The sequence below is a fragment of the Bufo bufo genome, chromosome 3 (genome assembly GCF_905171765.1).
Source record: "Bufo bufo chromosome 3, aBufBuf1.1, whole genome shotgun sequence".
Lineage (NCBI taxonomy): Eukaryota > Metazoa > Chordata > Amphibia > Anura > Bufonidae > Bufo > Bufo bufo.
This window is the reverse complement of record NC_053391.1, coordinates 634771232-634789671: the sequence shown is the minus strand read 5'-3', so window position 1 is coordinate 634789671 and position 18440 is coordinate 634771232.

Below are 18440 nucleotides of genomic sequence, written 5' to 3'. Positions count from 1 at the left end.
AGGAATGTATTAGTGCTGGATCCGGCATTCAAAATACCGGAATGCACCCGCACTAAATCCGGACCCATTCACTTCTATGGGGCTGTGCACATGAGCGGTGATTTTCACACATCACTTGTGCGTTGCGTGAAAATCGCAGCATGCTCTGTTGTGCGTTTTTCGCGCAACGCAGGCCCCATAGAAGTTAATGGGGCTGTGTGAAAATCGCAAGCAAGTGCGATTTTCACGCATGGTTCCTAGGATGAAAGTCTATTCACTGTATTATTTTCCCTTATAACATGGTTATAAGGGAAAATAATAGCATTCTGAATACAGAATGCTTAGTACAAGGTCAATATAATAAACATTGGTGGCGCAGTGCGCCCCCCCATCACCCCAATATAATAAACATTGGTGGTGCAGTGCGCCCCCCTCAATATAATAAACATTGGTGGCGCAGTGCGCCCCCCCCCATCACCCCAATATAATAAACATTGGTGGCGCAGTGCGCCCCCCCTCAATATAATAAACATTGGTGGCGCAGTGCGCCCCCCCATCACCCCAATATAATAAACATTGGTGGCGCAGTGCGCCCCCCCTCAATATAATAAACATTGGTGGCGCAGTGCGCCCCCCCATCACCCCAGTATAATAAACATTGGTGGCGCAGTGCGCCCCCCCCATCACCCCAATATAATAAACATTGGTGGCGCAGTGCGCCCCCCCAACACCCCAGTATAATAAACATTGGTGGCGCAGTGCGCCCCCCCCATCACCCCAATATAATAAACATTGGTGGCGCAGTGCGCCCCCCCTCAATATAATAAACATTGGTGGCGCAGTGGGCAGTGCCAATGAGGGTTAAAAAATAAAAAAATAATTAACTCACCTCCTCCAATTGATCGTCTCCTGTTCTTACTTCTTTCTAGTTTCTTCAGGACGCAGGACCTGTGGTGACATCACTGTGCTCATCACATGATCCATCACCATGGTAATGGGCCATGTGATGAGCTCAGTGACGTCACCACAGGTCCTGAAGAAACTAGAAAGAAGTAAGAACAGGAGACCGGCAGCTACCTGATCAACTGGAGGAGGTGAGTTAATTTTCTTTTATTATTTTTAACCCTCATTGGCACTTCCCACTGTGCCACCAACGTTTATTATACTGGGGGAGGGGGGGCGCACTGTGCCACCAACGTTTATTATACTGGGGGGGGGGGGGGCGCACTGTGCCACCAACGTTTATTATACTGGGGGGGGGGGTGGCGCACTGTGCCACCAACGTTTATTATACTGGGGGGGGGGGGCACTGTGCCACCAACGTTTATTATACTGGGGGGGGGGGGGGCACTGTGCCACCAACGTTTCTTATACAAATACAGGAGGCGGGTGCCGGAATCAAATAGCCGGCACCCGAACTTTGTGACAGGGAGCTGCGATCAGCGGCAGTTAACCCCTCAGGTACCGCACCTGAAGGGTTAACTCAACTGCAGCGGATCGCAGCTCCCTGTCACAGAGGTCGGGTGCCGGCTATTTGATTCCGGCACCCGCCTCCTGTATTTGTATTAACAGGTCAGTTTTCTTCATTGGTGGCGCAGTGGCCACAGCCCCTCCCCTCCTCCTCCTGCCTCTTCTTATTGGCAGCGGCGGGGACAGCATCACAGGGGGGAGGGAGAGACTCCTCCTGCGCTGCTGAGAACGATCATCTCCTGTGCCCGCCGCTGTATTGAGCAGAGCTGCGGCGGCGGGTCTAGTCGCAAATGGCATCTGGAGCCCTGCAGAAGAGCCGCATTAAAGTGTGTAAAGAGCCGCATGTGGCTCGCGAGCCGCGGCTTGCCGACCACTGCCCTAGAGGAAGCATCCTCCCCGATACCCCTGAAACTCTTCTAATAGCACCACCTGCTGACATAGACGCATTCACTTTTAAGAATGAGTTGACCCAAGCAGTGGTGAACATTTGAAAAGTACAAGCGATAAATCTAATGCCAGCACCTTCCCCACTAGCCACAATAAGAGAGTGACCTACTGAAGCTGTACACTAAACATCATTATCTCCAACCCCCTGATCAGTTATGTTAGTTAAATACCCCTTTGGAAAATATAGTGGAAAATGGAGCAATAAAATCCTTAACCGACATAAATGACACATCGAAAGAGAGCCCACTAAATTTCCTAGAATATAACCGATTCAAATCAGCACTCCGTTCGTATATTTTAACCACTTCACATCTGGGCCATTTGCCCCCTTCCTGACCAGGCCTAATTTTGCAAATCTGACATATCTCACTTTATGTGGTAATAACTTTGGAACGCTTTTACTTATCCAAGCCATTCAGAGATTGTTTTCTCGCGACACATTGTACTTCATGCTAGTCATAAATTTGAGTCAATATATTTCACCTTTATTTATGAAAAAATCCCAAATTTAGCAAAAAATTTTAAAAATTTGCAATTTTCTAAATTTACATTTCTCTGCTTTCAAAACAGAAAGTGATACCTCATAAAATATTTATTACTTAATATTCCCCATATGTCTACGTTATGTTGGCATCATTTTGGAAATGTCATTTTATTTTTTTAGGACGTTAGAAGGCTTAGAAGTTTACAAGCAATTAAAGTAAAATTTTTACGAAAATTGCCAAAACTCACTTTTTAAGGACCAGTTCAGGTCCGAAGTGACTTTGTGGGGCCTACATAGTGGATACCCCCATAAATGACACCATTGTAGAAACTACACCCCTCAAGTTACTTAAAACCGATTTTACAAACTTTGTTAACCCTTTAGGCGTTCCACAAGATTTAGGCCTCATGCACACGACAGGTTTTTTTTTGCGGTCCGCAAAACGGATTTCCGTTGTCCCGTGACCGTTTTTTCTTCCGTGGGTCTTCCTTGATTTTTGGAGGATCCACGGACATGAAAAGTGAAAAGTCAAGTTTGCATTGAAAATGATAGGAAAAACGGACACGGATCACGGACGCGGATGACTATCTTGTGTGCATCCGTGATTTTTCACTGACCCATTGACTTGAATGGGTCCATGAACCGTTGTCCGTGAAAAAAATAGGACAGGTCTTATTTTTTTCACGGGCTGGAAAAACGGATCACGGACGCAGAAGCCAAACGGTGCATTTTACGATTTTTCCACTGACCCATTGAAAGTCAATGGGTCCGTGAAAAAAAACGGAAAACGGAACAACGGCCGCGGATGCACACAACGGTCGTGTGCATGAGGCCTTAAAGGAAAATGGAGATAAAAAAAAATTTAACTTTTTTGGCAGATTTTCCATTTTAATCCAAACAAAACTCAATATTTATTACCCAGATTCTGCGGTTTACAGAAAAACCCCACATGTGGTCATAAACTGCTGTATGGAAACACGGCAGGGCGCAGAAGAAAAGGAGCACCACATGGTTTTTAGATACCATGTCCCATTTGAAGCCCCCCTGATGCACCCTTACAGTAGAAACTCCCAAGAAGTGACCCCATTTTGGAAACTAGGGGATAAGGTGCCAGTATTATTGGTACTATTTTTGGGTACATATGATTTCTTGATCATTCATTATAACACTTTATGGGGCAAGGTGACCAAAAAATTGGTTGTTTTAGCACAGTTTTTATTTATTCTTTTTTACAGCATTCACCTGAGGGATTCAGTCAAGTGACATTTTTATAGAGCAGATCGTTACGGCTGTGGCGATACCTAATATGTATAATATTTCTTATTTATTTAGGTTTTACACAATAATAGCATTTTTGAAACAAAAAAATTATGTTTTAATGTGTCCATGTTCTGAGAGCTATAGTTTTTCTTATTTTTTGAGAGATTTTCTTATGTAGGGGCTCATTTTTTGCGGGATGAGGTGATGGTTTTATTGGTACCATTTTGTGGGACATATGCCTTTTTGATTACTTGGTGTTGCACTTTTTGTGATGTAAGGTGACAAAAATGGCTTTTTTTGACACAGTTTTTTTTAATGGTATTTATCGGACTGGGTCGATCATGTGATACATTTATAGAGCCGGCCGTCACGGACGCGGCAATACCAAATATGTCTATTTTTTTTTCTATTTTTAACATTTTTCTTTATTCCTTGCTTGGGGATTTTTTTTTTTACATGTGAAACCTTTATTTTTTTATTTTTTAACACTTTATTTTTATATTTTTTATTTTACACTTTGCGTCCCCCATAAGGTCATACACGACCTCTGGGGGACATTTAACGTCACATTATATTTTTTTTTCACTGTTGATTTCTCCAGTAACTGGGGCTGACATAGTAGCCCCAGTTACAGGAGAAATGCACCCCCCAGAGAGGCTGTACAGCGCAATACAGTGCTGTACAGCCTCAGTGCAGGGCTGATCGAGGTCTGTGAAAGACCTCACAGCTCCTGCACTCACACTTCTCCAGCGATCTCATGCCCTGGGGACCATGCTGATTGGTCTCCAGGTGAAAACAGCTACTGGGGGATCGCGGGGTGCAGTGTGAATGTACCGATCTCCTTCTCCTGCCAGCACTAATGAGAGGTAACTGGAAATTACAGTGCTCACATGCCCCGGAGACCATGCTGACGGTCTCCAGGGCTTACAGTTTAGCATTGCGATTGCGATGCCTAGTTTAAATACCGATCTCCCTCTCTGACCGGCAGTAATGAAAGGGAGATGGAGATGATCACTCTGACTGCTTGTCAGAGTGATCAAAAGCCCGGAGACCAGGAAAAAAGGTCTCAGGGTAAGGCCTCATGCACACGGCCGTGTTCCGCGGCCGAGAGCGATCCGTGGTAACCCGGCCGGGATTCCTTCTGACAGCAGGAGCGCACGGCTTCATTGGTTGCTATGACACCGTGCGCTTCATGCCGCCGCTGCTGTACAGTGATACACTCGTATAGATCTATACCAGTGTATCACTGTACAGCAGCGCCGGCATGAAGCGCACAGCGTCATAGCAACCAATGACGCCGTGCGCTCCTGCTGTCAGCAGGAATCCCAGCCGGGTTACCACGGACCGCTCTCGGCCGCGGAACACGGCCGTGTGCATAAGGCCTAAAGCTTCATATTCTTGGCTGTCAGGAGGGAGCTCAGTCACGGAGCTTCTATGTACAGGAGCTGAGTGCAGGGGGGAAAGCTGCAGGACGTTTTAGAACGTGCTTTCAGAAATAGAGATCCACCTCACAGACGTTTATAGTCAATGGGCAGATGGGAGGTGGTTAAACGGTTCTTTAGAACAACATTTTAAACCCTTGTAGCTCAGCACAACGCCCCTACTAAAGTGCTATCGAAACTGTATACGCTTCTCCTTACTAGAGAGGTTCCGAATAAATGAGCGTTTTTGGGCCTGTGGGAAAGAGATTTGGAAGTAGAATTGCAAAGAAATATAAAGGGGCAGTAACATACTAAAACATAACCTTTAATAGTATCAAGTAAAATCTCACTGAGAAAAAAGGCCCCTTACAAACATATACTGACAGCTAGATCACGCGATCCACATAAATATGCTAAATCGCACACTAGAAGCCCCAGAGTAGAGCCCCAGTGGGTGGGTGCTAGGTCTAGCTGGACACCAATAAGATGAAAACAGAGACAAAGCCTGACGCATGTGTATAATCCTACTTGACCAGCGTGAAGTACACAGTAGAAGGCAGATGTCAATGTCTCATGTATCCATACCCTGTCAAATGAAGTGCCCTATAAAAAAATACAGGGTCAATTCTGTTCACCTGGCCGCAGATGTTAGGCCAGATTTCTTTGTTGAGGAAAGGACGGATCCCAGGTCAGATGTAGTCGTTGTTAGGGAAGCCTCAAGGAAATAGACTGTCCCTGTAATGCCCTACTTGACCTGATAGACCCTAATGACCTCCTAACACGTGGTCCTTGCCCCGCAAGGGGTGGCCCCGTCTGGAACCTCACCCTAAGCTTGGGTCCCTACACAGCCCTGCACAGGATTGTACCTAGAGGCAAAGCATGGACACCTAAGCTGGTGAGGTGACTGATGTAAAAAAGAAAGAAAAAAAACTTGATAAATTCACGTGTTCCTACGCGTTTCTTCAGGTGAATATATCTAAAGGTCAGCACCTAAACAAGACGAAGCCCCTTGAATCATTAGGGGAAAAAGGGGCTATGTTTTGAAAAACCTTCAACTATTCAAAGGCGTATGATAAGCCTAGACTAGAACGAGTAAAGCGGGTACAGACCACACAGTTCTACAGTGTCAATGTCCCTGGAGGGCGTATGGCATATATCCGGGACACAGGCATCAGAGATCAGATCACCAGAGAGCAGTCAGCACTAGTCCGCATTGTTGCCTGTAAAGCACATAACATATAAACCCTGTAATGCGAATGGTCAAACATAGATCATATCAAATAACATAAAGAGTGATATAGGTACTTACAGAAACCCTGGAAGGCGTTTGGTCATTACACAGGTAAATGAAGTGGGACGGATAAATGAAGTGGGACGGAGACTGGTCCACACATCAAAGTGGCGTCTGGCAGCGCGAGCGAACGCGCTGCTCCGCTTAAAAGGTAAAGGGGGAGGAGGAGATACCGGCCTGCCCGTACGCATGTGCCGCACCGGCGTCCACGTGATCGGGCACAGCGCGGATGGGTGTACACAAGCGGCCGGACACGCGCCAGGCTTACCAGTACTTCGGGCAGCCTCAGTGACGTCACATCAGGACGTTTGAGCCTGCGCGATAGGGATAAAGTATATAGATGGCCTGACGCTACAGATAAGGGATAGATGGAGCTGGAGAGCCAAAATAATTATGTCCGGCTACTATAAGAACTAATCCCAAGTACACTAGAGGAGTGGTGGTAGCCCGACCCCCAGTATTGGCAGAAACAATAGAGGGGACATTAAAGGCAGAGAGAACCACATGGCCTGAGGGGGGGGGGGGGGGAGAGGAGACAACATATGATGGTGACCAGCATTAATAGGTACCTGCTGGTCCCACAATACTATTTCTGCTATATATAAATGTTCCCACGGACCCTCTTCATGAATACGAATGCAAGAAAACTCGTATAAAATCTTATCTCGGTGGTACATAACCCCAGTTAAAACTAATATTTGGTACCCATCCATCTCAGACATTTGCTGGGGGTGTAACTTGGAAAGAGGGACATACACATCTGGTGGTCATGCTCTAAACTAGCGCCATTCTGGACTTCGGTTCTGGAGAACATCAAGACCATTTGCTCCTTGAGCACAATATCTTCCCCCACCCTAATTTTCTTGGTCTGGAATGAAGAGCGTCGCAGAGTGGAAGGTAAGTCCCTTCTTTCATTCCTCTTGGCAGCTGCGAAACTCCTTATCCCGCCGCTATGGAGAACCTCCGCATGCCCCACATTACCACAATGGCTACGCAAAGTAGACCAAATCTACGGACTTGAGGAACTAGTTGCACTGACTCAGCACTCACACAATAAATTTGTGTCGCTCTCGACTCCATGGATAGTCTTCCGCAAATCAACATCTTTTCTAGCCCTAACTTCTGAGGAGGCTGCTCCACAAATGGTTACATGTAGTAGCACATGAGACAAACGCACTTTCTGGCTTTACTTCTATTATCACCTATTACAACTACGAAAATAGATTGTGATCTTGGGCTCACAAAATCCCCCCCTCCCTCCCATCACTCCCCCCAGAAACACCCCACTTCACACAATTACTAAATAGCTGTTTTACAAGTTCCTTTATTTGCCTTTTTTCTTTGTTGAATATTGAAACAGTTGACATACAACGTATCTCCGCTCCCATGAAATCTAATAGACTGAAACGAATGCAGTAATCCTAGGCCAAGAAGATCTTTGAAGATGCAAATTACCATCGATATGATTCAACATCTTTCTCAGGAACTCTTCCTCATTTTTCTTGCAGACTCTTTATGAACGTTGCTACACTACTAGCTGGGAAGAGGATTAATGTGTGATTCATTGAGATACATGTTTAATTCAAAAACTATACTGTCTTGTAACATTGTTGATACTTGTTAATGTAACAATTTAATAAAAAGACAATTGATAAGAAAAGGAGTGGTAATGCCACTCGGGGGCGTTACACTTGTACTTTCTCAGGGGATGTGTCCTTTCTGGTGTAGCTCTCACCCTTTAACTGTCACAGCCTCTGACAGTTGATATGACTGGTGGCAGTTGAAGGATGGAACTGAGTATGTGCAACCACTTCAGTGATGTTACTGACCTGGGCAGAGAAATAAGGAAAATAACAAACAGCATGTGGCACTATATAGATACATTTTCTTGAATAACTAAATGATTCCCGGTGAATACTGAATCAGCTCACATGCAGTTGGAATTTCAGCAGGTTTCCCTCAATGCTAAGATCCAGACGCATGTGCTGATTCAACATCCACTTGCAGATGTGCAGGAAGAAAGTGAGGATGGCTGGTGCTGTCACACAAGGGGGGGAGAGTGGCTAAGGGGGAAAGACAGAGGACCTAGACCTGCCACTCATCTGGACTGTACATGCACTAATTCATCATCCACTGGCAGAAGTGTAGAATTATAGGGCCAGGCAGAAAGATAGTGATGGCCAGTGCTGTCACTCAAGGGGAGGGGAGAGTGGCTAAGGGGGAAAGACGGTGTTGAAGTGGTGCTCCGAGGGGCTAGGCCTGCCTCTCAGTGCTCCCAAAACCTAATTATCGTATGCAATAAAGTGCAGATTTCTCCACAATAGAGCCACCAATTTCGAATATGGAAGGATTGTTTAATGTTGATCATGCTGACAGGTGCTCTTTAAGACATGAACTCTATAGAAGCATTGTCTTGTTCTCCTTCTGAAACGCTGAGATTGTACCTATAAGGCTGGATGTTTCACTGTAAAAATATAACAGCTACGTAATTTTCCTGTTTGCACTAAAATGTTTTCATAAACAAAGATTTCATAAAATGTATTAACGCCAAAAAAAAAAAAAAATTCCAGAGATCACAGGGACTGCCACGGAAGAACCCTCCAAATGCACATATCCAGAAGCATTAAAAGGACGCTCATTAATAGAATCTAATCATTGTTCACACCAGAAAGAGGCTTTTGTTGGGCATACAATGTCAGCATCTATAAGGATATGAGTAATAAGGACTCCTAGTAATAGACTTGTCACAAACACAATACATCTTCATGGAGCCCAGAGAGCGGCAGAAGAAAACACACATGCTGACCGTAGGGTACTGTGAGATGTCACATCCTGGATAGAGGGTAACAATGCATAATGCATCTACGAGTGTGATAATACTATATGCCTGCACATCTGTTGAAGTGCAGTGACCTCCATTATTGGGATACAAGAATGATCGGAATAGGAGATGTGGAATTCCTCGAGTTTTATGTAACTTGTCTCCAAAGCTTGGATGATCCTAAAAGTTGCATACATGCAAGCCATTAGGACCAGTAGTGATAAAAAGCTTTGACTACACAAATTTATTGAAGGGTGTTTGTCACCAGTACAGACCCATTTGATTTAGGAAGTTAGAAGAAGGCTGTTGCAATATTTCATGAATGAGTCTCATTGTAAAAGAGTAAAATAAACTATAATTAAAAGGGTTGTGCCCAGTGGACATTTATGGCATATCGATAGGACATGCCATAAATGTCCTGTAGGAACGGTTCCCACCTCTAGGACCTGTTCCTATCTCAAGAATGGGGCCCCAGTGAGGATGGAGAGTAAGCCATCCATGGGCACCTTTCTCCATTTACTAATTTTTTCTTTGTATGAAAGCCCAAGGAATGTGCTTTCTACACCCATGCATCAAATTCATGCAGCATGCCATACAAAAACATGCACTAGGTTGCGGTCCATCGCAGGCCTTCTCTGTAAGAGAAGGGCTCCCAATAAATCATTCCCTATTCACTAATATAAGACTTCGGGCTCAACCATATTTCAAAGTCCCATACCATGCATGCATGCACAGTGTCCTCTCCATTCACTGCTATAAGACAATAGCAGATCTTGGGGAGACCAGCTACAAAAAATACTGCGGAGCCTCATTTTAGAGTCTCGACACAGCAATCCATAGTGCAAAGTTCCCTGGGAAATGGTAATATTCAAAATAACCGTGGAGCCCCAGGTTTGGGTCTTCAACACTGTGAAAGCGAGAAATCCCTCCAGGGAAGGAAAAGCAACAAAAAGGGCTGTCACCATTACAGACATCACCAGATCTATCATATTAAGTTGACCCTATGTCAAGCCTTAAGCATTTGACAAGGGAAAATGCCTAAGCCAGTTATCTATCCACAGACAGCTGTTTCGAGGTGTCTCATAGGCATTGCTCCCGGTTAGCCAGAATCCTACTCCACACTGATAGGGGCAGCACCCCAAACATTCAACATTGTGGCTCTGCCTGATTTCTGGCTTAATTTTTACCAAAATTTGGTGCATTTTTGGGACAATTTGACACATCTCATTTTAGACATATTTATGAAGCAAGTAAGCCAAAAATAATAACCCATTGTGCCTTGCCCAAGAGGCATAGCTTGGTGGGAAGGGGCAGGGCTTTGCAGTAAAGAGAAGCACCACTTTGCACCAGCCAAATTTTTGCCACAATATTCTTTTGCAAAGCAAGACAGTAATAGGTGGTATAAAGTTTGGCAAAGTGTCTATCCCTGCACCAAACTTATCATCCAGCCTGAGCCTCTGAGATTAATTTGGCGCATCTTTCCTCTCATTTTACACTGTGTACATTTTAGATAGAAATAGTAAATCTGTCCCAATATGAATGAAACCATCCGGACTCGGGTTGCTTCAATTAGGTATCATTTTTGGGGGTTAATAAAATAGCCTATTAGTGTGTAATACATCTCCTGGTTCTCCAAATTCCTCACAAATTACCAAAATAAACTGAATTCTGTTAAACCAGTTCAACACCAGACCATTTACCTTCTCCCCCCCCCCCTTTACAAACACACACACACACTCTCACACCCCTGCATCCTCAAAAACCATAACTTTTTCTGTTTGGTTATTTTAGGAATTTTTATATATTTTTTCAGTGATATTATTTTAGAATTTTTTATACACAGGAAAATGTTTAAGGGAATGGGAAAAAGTCTAATTTTCACGGTTATTATTATTTTTTTTAAAATACAAACCACAACTAAAATACATTTTTAAATTATATCACCTTTTGATATAGGCAGATATGTTAATTTATGGTTGATTTATCTTATTTTACACTTTGTGCCTACCATAATGTTATACAACACCTTTGGGGGGCATAATAACATTACATTTTATTTATTCATTTATGTATTTGTTTTTGTTCAGGTTATTGAGCCTCACTGCAGAGCTGATCTAGGTGTGCTAAGACCCAGCAGCTCGCGCAGTCACTGGCGATCACATGATTAAAAAGAACCGGAGCAGGATGCAGCATTGCCACTTCCTGATCTGTAAAAACAATGATGGAGAAGGCAGCCATGGAAAAATACCATCTAAGCCTTCTCTATGGGGAGCCTGCATATTGCTTACAGGTGAACCCCTCTCCTGCAGCTGAACGATCTCCAAGGAGCTGCTCTGCTTGTTCTGCAAAGTTAGGCCCCTTGCAGACGAGCGTTCCTCCCAGAAGCACCTGGCCTGACCTCCCATTGCTGCCGGGAGTCACGCAGCATTATACTGATTTATGATGCTATATAACCCTTACAGATCTGGAATATATTGGATAAACTGGCAGCATTATGCCAGTGTTATCCAGTACATTCCAGAACTGTGGGGGTTATATAGCATCATAAATCAATATAATGCTGTGTAACACCCTCCCCTCCCCCCCCCCCCCCCCCCCGGGAGCTGCGAAGCGGACTCGATGCGGGAGGAACGCTCGTCTGCAAGGGATCTTAAATGCAGACCAGGCGGATAAATGCAGTCACCACAAAATGCAGTGCAGTCCGCAGGCAGCATGTTATAGAGCAGGAGGAGCTGAGCAAATTGTTATATGGTTTTATGGGAAAAGATTAAATTAAACTATATTCATTTAAATACCTGCTCTGTCTATGGTTAGTCATATGATCGCTAATTCTGCATGACTAAGCTGAAATACTGAATCTTTTCCCACAGTCATGCCTCGTTCACATTTCCGTTTTTCACTGACGTGTGCTGTCCGCATTTTCTGCGGACAGCACACGTACCCATTAATTTAAATGTGTCTGTTCACATTTCAGTATTTTTTTTACTGTCCATGGGTCAGTAAAAAAATCACGGGGACATGCACTACTTTGATCCGTGATGCGGACCAAGCACGCCCATTGAAGTGTATGGGTCAGTGAAAATCACTGACACACATCCATGTTGTGTCCGTGGTGCGCCCATTTTTCACTGAAGGCTAATAGGAGATTCTTTGGAAATTAATTTTCAACTGAGCAACGTTCGTAAATTACAGATGACAAAAACGGACACACGGACCAAATACGGATCCTTCACGGACAGCTTCACAGATGAAACACGTACGCTTTTTTTTCACGGACGTGACACTAACACGGAAATGTGGATGAGGCCTCAGTGTTCAGTCAGTGATTTCCATCAGTGATTGTGAGCCAAAACCAGGTACGACTCTAAACATAAAATCATAGCGCATCTCTGGGTAGAATCCACTCCTGGTTTTGGCTCATAATCCCTGATGTTAATCACTGACTGAACACTGACGTGTGAATAAGACCTAACTTTGGTGAGCATTACGGAGATCACTCCTCCTAATATATACATAAAACTGTGTTCATATGGTAAAACATAGTAGAAAAATCTATTCTAGATCAATAGCTGACAAGAGGTTGTTTTTAGAGGAGTTTTTCTGCTAGTCCATTGACTTCTATGGAAATCTACAATCAAATCCGCTTCAAAGAAGTAAGGTGTCACTTCTGAAGCGAAGTTTGAAATCAGCGACGGAAAAAAACTAAAAAACATCATGTGCACATGGTGACATTTTAGCCATTGTACTCAGTGATAATGTAGTGTACGGGGACTGTAATGCCCGTCACTACAAAAGTGTCACTTGGTGTGCTGTCGTCCCCCCTTACTTATGGGGAAGTTGGTATATGTCATCTTTATAAACTGTCATGTAATGTAATGCTATGTATTTCCCTGTTACTATGACACTTGCATGTACAGGCCTGCTAGGGGTGTCATTCCAGCTTCTAGTCACTAGAGGGAGCTAGGGAGCCCTAGTTTATATAAGGCCCAGTCAGGGAAGTAAAAGGGAGACGGAGTCTAGTGTCTGTAGTCTACAGTTGGAGATTAGACAATGTCAGAAACCAGTCCAGGCCTGAAGCCTGCCATCAGGAGAAGGTTCCCCTCCTGAATTCCCTTATGCAGAAACAGGAATACTTAAGTTAAAGAGCCTGAGGAAGCTGGGAGAGAGACAGAGGCAAAGCTCAAGAAAGCAAGAGGTACTCAAGAGAACAGAGGAGGTACTCTATAAAGCTAAAACCAGGGATATAAAGCCAGAGCTAGGTTATTGGGCCTTGGAGAAGATTTGCTATATTCCAGGATCAGTCAGAGATAGAGTGCAAGCTCCTGTACTGCAAGTCCTGTGTTTAACACTCTGTAATCACCTTGCTCATTCTGTATTGCCTGCATCAACCGTATTGCAAAATCGACTGTATGCCAAGGAACTGCGATTCCATTATTGTCTCTATGAAACCTACTAAAGTTGGAGTTCTGCTTTAACCTCACGGTGTTCCTCATTTATTCCTGCTATCCGCAAACGGCGTGCCACCGTTTAATTGGCACTGGCGTCACGAACAATTTCTACCATCACCTGCCTATGCAGAGAGTCAGCCGTCTCAGGTTAGTGTCTATTGCACTACTACACCCAGGAACACCTTTACACACAACTTGAGTACGCTGCACCTCTCTTTTGGCGTCACGAACAGGATACGCACGCTTTCTAGTGCAAGAAGCGTGAACTTTGTGCCTTATACAGTTGCCCTGTGACCAAAGTGACAAATTGCCTGTTTATTTAAAGTGGACTTTGTGGACTGAAAATCTACCCAAAGTATACCTAAAACCTCTAAAAAAGCGCTGTGCAGTGTTGCGCTACCAAGAGGAAGAAAATCGCCACATTGGAGTGTGGTTTTGTGGACTTTTTACAATCCTGCTTGCTGCCAGTGAATAGACAGCGTTTATACCCAAAGATGGCTGCTGGGCTTGCTGAATTTACTGCTGCGTTACCTTCATCCCGAAAAGGCGGGAAAAATTGGCGCCTTTCTGAGGAAAGAGCGGGAAGGAGTTCAAGGTCAGGCGCCACTGCTTATCTGGACATTTGCATGTCTGCCAGCATGGACACCGCCTTCCATATACTAGAATACCTGGGGGGCGGCCTCCCAGTGCAGTGGGAGGAGCTGGCTGATTTAATTGACGCGACCCTATCGCTCTCCTCAGAAGGATCGAGCATGTTGGAAAGTGAACAGAGCGTTGCTGCAACGTCCGCACCTGAGATTGCAAAGATGTCTGATATTGGTGTAGAGCCAGAGGCGGCTCCACCGGCCTACTCTCCGGGACCGGAGAAACCCGCCTGCCGCCCGAGGGAGAAAGAACTAGAGCCCTGCTATGGCTCGTGGAGAGACTTTTTTCAGCCCTCTTTCAAATGGTCCTAACTAATGGCGGAGATCCGGGAGGCCGCTATAAAGCGGAATACCAAGACCAAGATCTACTATGAAGAGTTGACCAAGACAATTCATGAACGACACACCAACACCCAACCCCGCCTGGAAAGGAGAAAGGGAGTGGTGGTGTCCTTTGACAAAACCCGTGGCTACGGGTTCATCCAAGACTATCTGACTGGCAGAGACCTATATGTGAATAGAAGGTCTGTCAAGAGAGACTACCTCCCTTCTTATCAGCACAGCCTCCGTGAGGGAGAGGAAGTGGAGTACACCCCTGCCGAGAGCCTGCGAGGCCCTTATGCGACTGCTGTGACCCGTCCCAAGCGAGAACCTGAGGACTGGGAGGCAGAAGAAGGAGAAGACTACTCTGGCTGCGAGCGGGAACCTGAACGCTCTCCAGAGCCGGCCCATCACGCCTTTCAGGAGCGGAGCTCCTTCATTGGGCCTAACGTCTTCTGGCAGCCAACCGTGTTGGAGAAATGGGTGAGCCCCTATCCGTCCCCCGAGCTGCCTCGTCGGGAGAAGACCATGCAAGAGATGGAGAATTTAAAAGGACTTCAAAATACCTTTAAGAACATCCGGAGGGGTCGGAGACCAGACGCATCGCCAGAACCTGCAGAGGCCGAGTCCGCACCATCGGTGACTGTACCTGCGCCGGCGGCGCCAGCAGATGACAGCGACTCCGACACAGAGAGCATCGGTGTGCAGATTGTCCGGCTGGAGGAGAAGTTGCGGGAGCTGCGCAAGATCGCGACCGCCAGGATCCAGACGCCGCCAAAGAAGGACGAGGTAAGGGTGCCTGTCACCACCCGTAGACCACCTTCTGCTGCCACCGCTCCGCCAGTGCCCCAAAGAAGACCTCCGGTTGCTGTGAATAGCTGCGCAGAGCCCACCGGACCGCTTGAGGCGGCGGTAACCACTCCGTTCCATCCCACCATTATCATGCCGGGACCGGTACGGTCCACCCAAGGGTTTACCCCTAGGCCCATGGGGCCAATACCTATTAGGGGCCCCTTCACCTTGCAGCTGCCCCCTAATACAGTTATGTGGGCCCATCCTCCTGTAGAGGACTACTACAGGCCGTACTTGCCAGCAGAGCCAAGTGGTTATGATATGCCACTGTGAATCAGCCTGCTAGGCCTTTTATTTATTTTCTCAATGAATGAGGGTATTAACCCTTCCAGGACAGGGGTCCTACGTTTCCTGGTCCTTTGTTGCGGCTGCCAGTTCATCCACGGCTCAGTGGTAGGTGTTGACCACTGAAGTAATAAAGCTAACAAGGCCAAGTTTGTTTTCAGGACCTCCTGCCTGCTTTTGCTACCCCACGCCAAGTTGTGCCTGTTCCTTAGTTGCACCTTTTACCCTTCACCCCCTTTTCAGGTTGATCAGGGGTATTACAGCACTTGTCTTTGCTGTCCTTTTATTGTGCAACTTCATACTAAGGAACCGTGCCCGGAGACAGACTCAAAAGAACCTGAGCCTCTGAGATTTTTGCTCTTTTAAAAGGAAATGTGCCCAGAGATGGACTCCACCGCATGAGAGCCTCTGTGATTTATAGGAAAATAACCTGGGTACGGACTCATGTTTGTTCTTTGAGCCTCCAAGAACTTTTATACTGTTTTATCTATTTTGCTGTTCTATTATGGACTTATTCATTGTCATGGACTATCCTGGTTATAATGTTACGCTGTGCCAGGTCAGCGCCCCAGTTCCATTCACTATCCTGAGAGAAGAGAACGACCCCCCTTGTCACCACACTTCACTTTTGCCAATTGGACCTGATGTGAATGTAAATGCAGATGAATTACATAAATGTATGCCTGCATGTTTCTTTTTCTATTTCAGGTAGAGATTCCAGTTGGGCCAGCCCTGATGGAGTACGAGGGCGTACTCAGCTTAAAGCAGTGGGGTATGTAGTGTACGGGGACTGTAATACCCGTCACTACAAAAGTGTCACTTGGTGTGCTGTCGTCCCCCCTTACTTATGGGGAAGTTGGTATATGTCATCTTTATAAACTGTCATGTAATGTAATGCTATGTATTTCCCTGTTACTATGACACTTGCATGTACAGGCCTGCTAGGGGTGTCATTCCAGCTTCTAGTCACTAGAGGGAGCTAGGGAGCCCTAGTTTATATAAGGCCCAGTCAGGGAAGTGAAAGGGAGACGGACTCTAGTGTCTGTAGTCTACAGTTGGAGATTAGACAATGTCAGAAACCAGTCCAGGCCTGAAGCCTGCCATCAGGAGAAGGTTCCCCTCCTGAATTCCCTTATGCAGAAACAGGAATACTTAAGTTAAAGAGCCTGAGGAAGCTGAGAGAGAGACAGAGGCAAAGCTCAAGAAAGCAAGAGGTACTCAAGAGAACAGAGGAGGTACTCTATAAAGCTAAAACCAAGGATATAAAGCCAGAGCTAGGTTATTGGGCCTTGGAGAAGATTTGCTATATTCCAGGATCAGTCAGAGATAGAGTGCAAGCTCCTGTACTGCAAGTCCTGTGTTTAACACTCTGTAATCACCTTGCTCATTCTGTATTGCCTGCATCAACCGTATTGCAAAATCGACTGTATGCCAAGGAACTGCGATTCCAATATTGTCTCTGCATGAAAACTACTAAAGTTGGAGTTCTGTTTTAATACCACGTGTTCCTCAATTTATTCCTGCTATCCGCAAACGGCGTGCCACCGTTTAATTGGCACTGGCGTCACGAACAATTTCTACCATCACCTGCCTATGCAGAGAGTCAGCCGTCTCAGGTTAGTGTCTATTGCACTACTACACCCAGGAACACCTTTACACACAACTTGAGTACGCTGCAATAAGCTGTTGGTTGCTGCTCACAAGGTTTTTCATCTGGTGGATCCCATTAATGTTGCGGAACGGATCCGGACCCATTCATTTTCAATGGGGCTGGAAAAGATGAGGACAGCACACAGTGTGCTGTCTGCATCCGCACTTCCGTTCTGCATCCGCACTTCCGTTCCGCAAAAAATAGAACATGTCCTATTCTTGTCCACGGACAAGAAGAGGCATTTCTATTAAAGCGTTGGCCATGTGCAGTCTGCAAAATGCGGAACGCACAAGGCCGGTGTCCGTGTTTTGCAAATCCGCAATTTTCGGACTGCATAACACTTGTGAACGTGTGAATGGACCCTAAAACTATGTCTTCTTCATCTCTTTGGAGTTAAAGACCAGATCTTCATCTTACTGAAGACATAGGCATTGTCTGGCTGTAGACATGACACATTCATGACACCACGTGTCGCGCGATTCCCCCTGTTTTAGGAATGTACTTCTCATTGTGACTGATGGTGTAAGAGCTTAGAGGAAGCTGATCAGATACGCCTTGAGCAAAGTAAATATTCTTGTTCCATGTTACAGCTCTCATCGGTGTCTTATCATAAAAAGAGAGCACGAACGGAATGGAAATAGGAAAAGAAGTAATATGTTCAATGGCCTCGAACACCCAAATAATCTAAAATACACAAGAAGCCAGATAAAAGGTTAGTATCTAATGAGACATGCTCGAAAAAAACAATCTGTACTAAAGTGATCTTATATGTGGCTGCTGGCAACAGGGACAAAACATAAAAAGTTACAGAACATCCATAAGGGGCAATACAATCGGCTTCACCCGCCAGAGCTGAACAGACATTTTCACCCAAAACAGAACCGTGATGTTTCTGTCACTTCAGGCTACTTTCACACTGGCGTTTTGGTTTCCGTTTGTGAGATCCTTTGGGGGCTCTTACAAGCGGTCCAAAACGGATCAGTTTTGCCCTAATGCATTCTGAATGGAAAAGGATCCGCTCAAAATGCATCAGTTTGCCTCCGATCAGTCTCTGTTTGCACCGAAG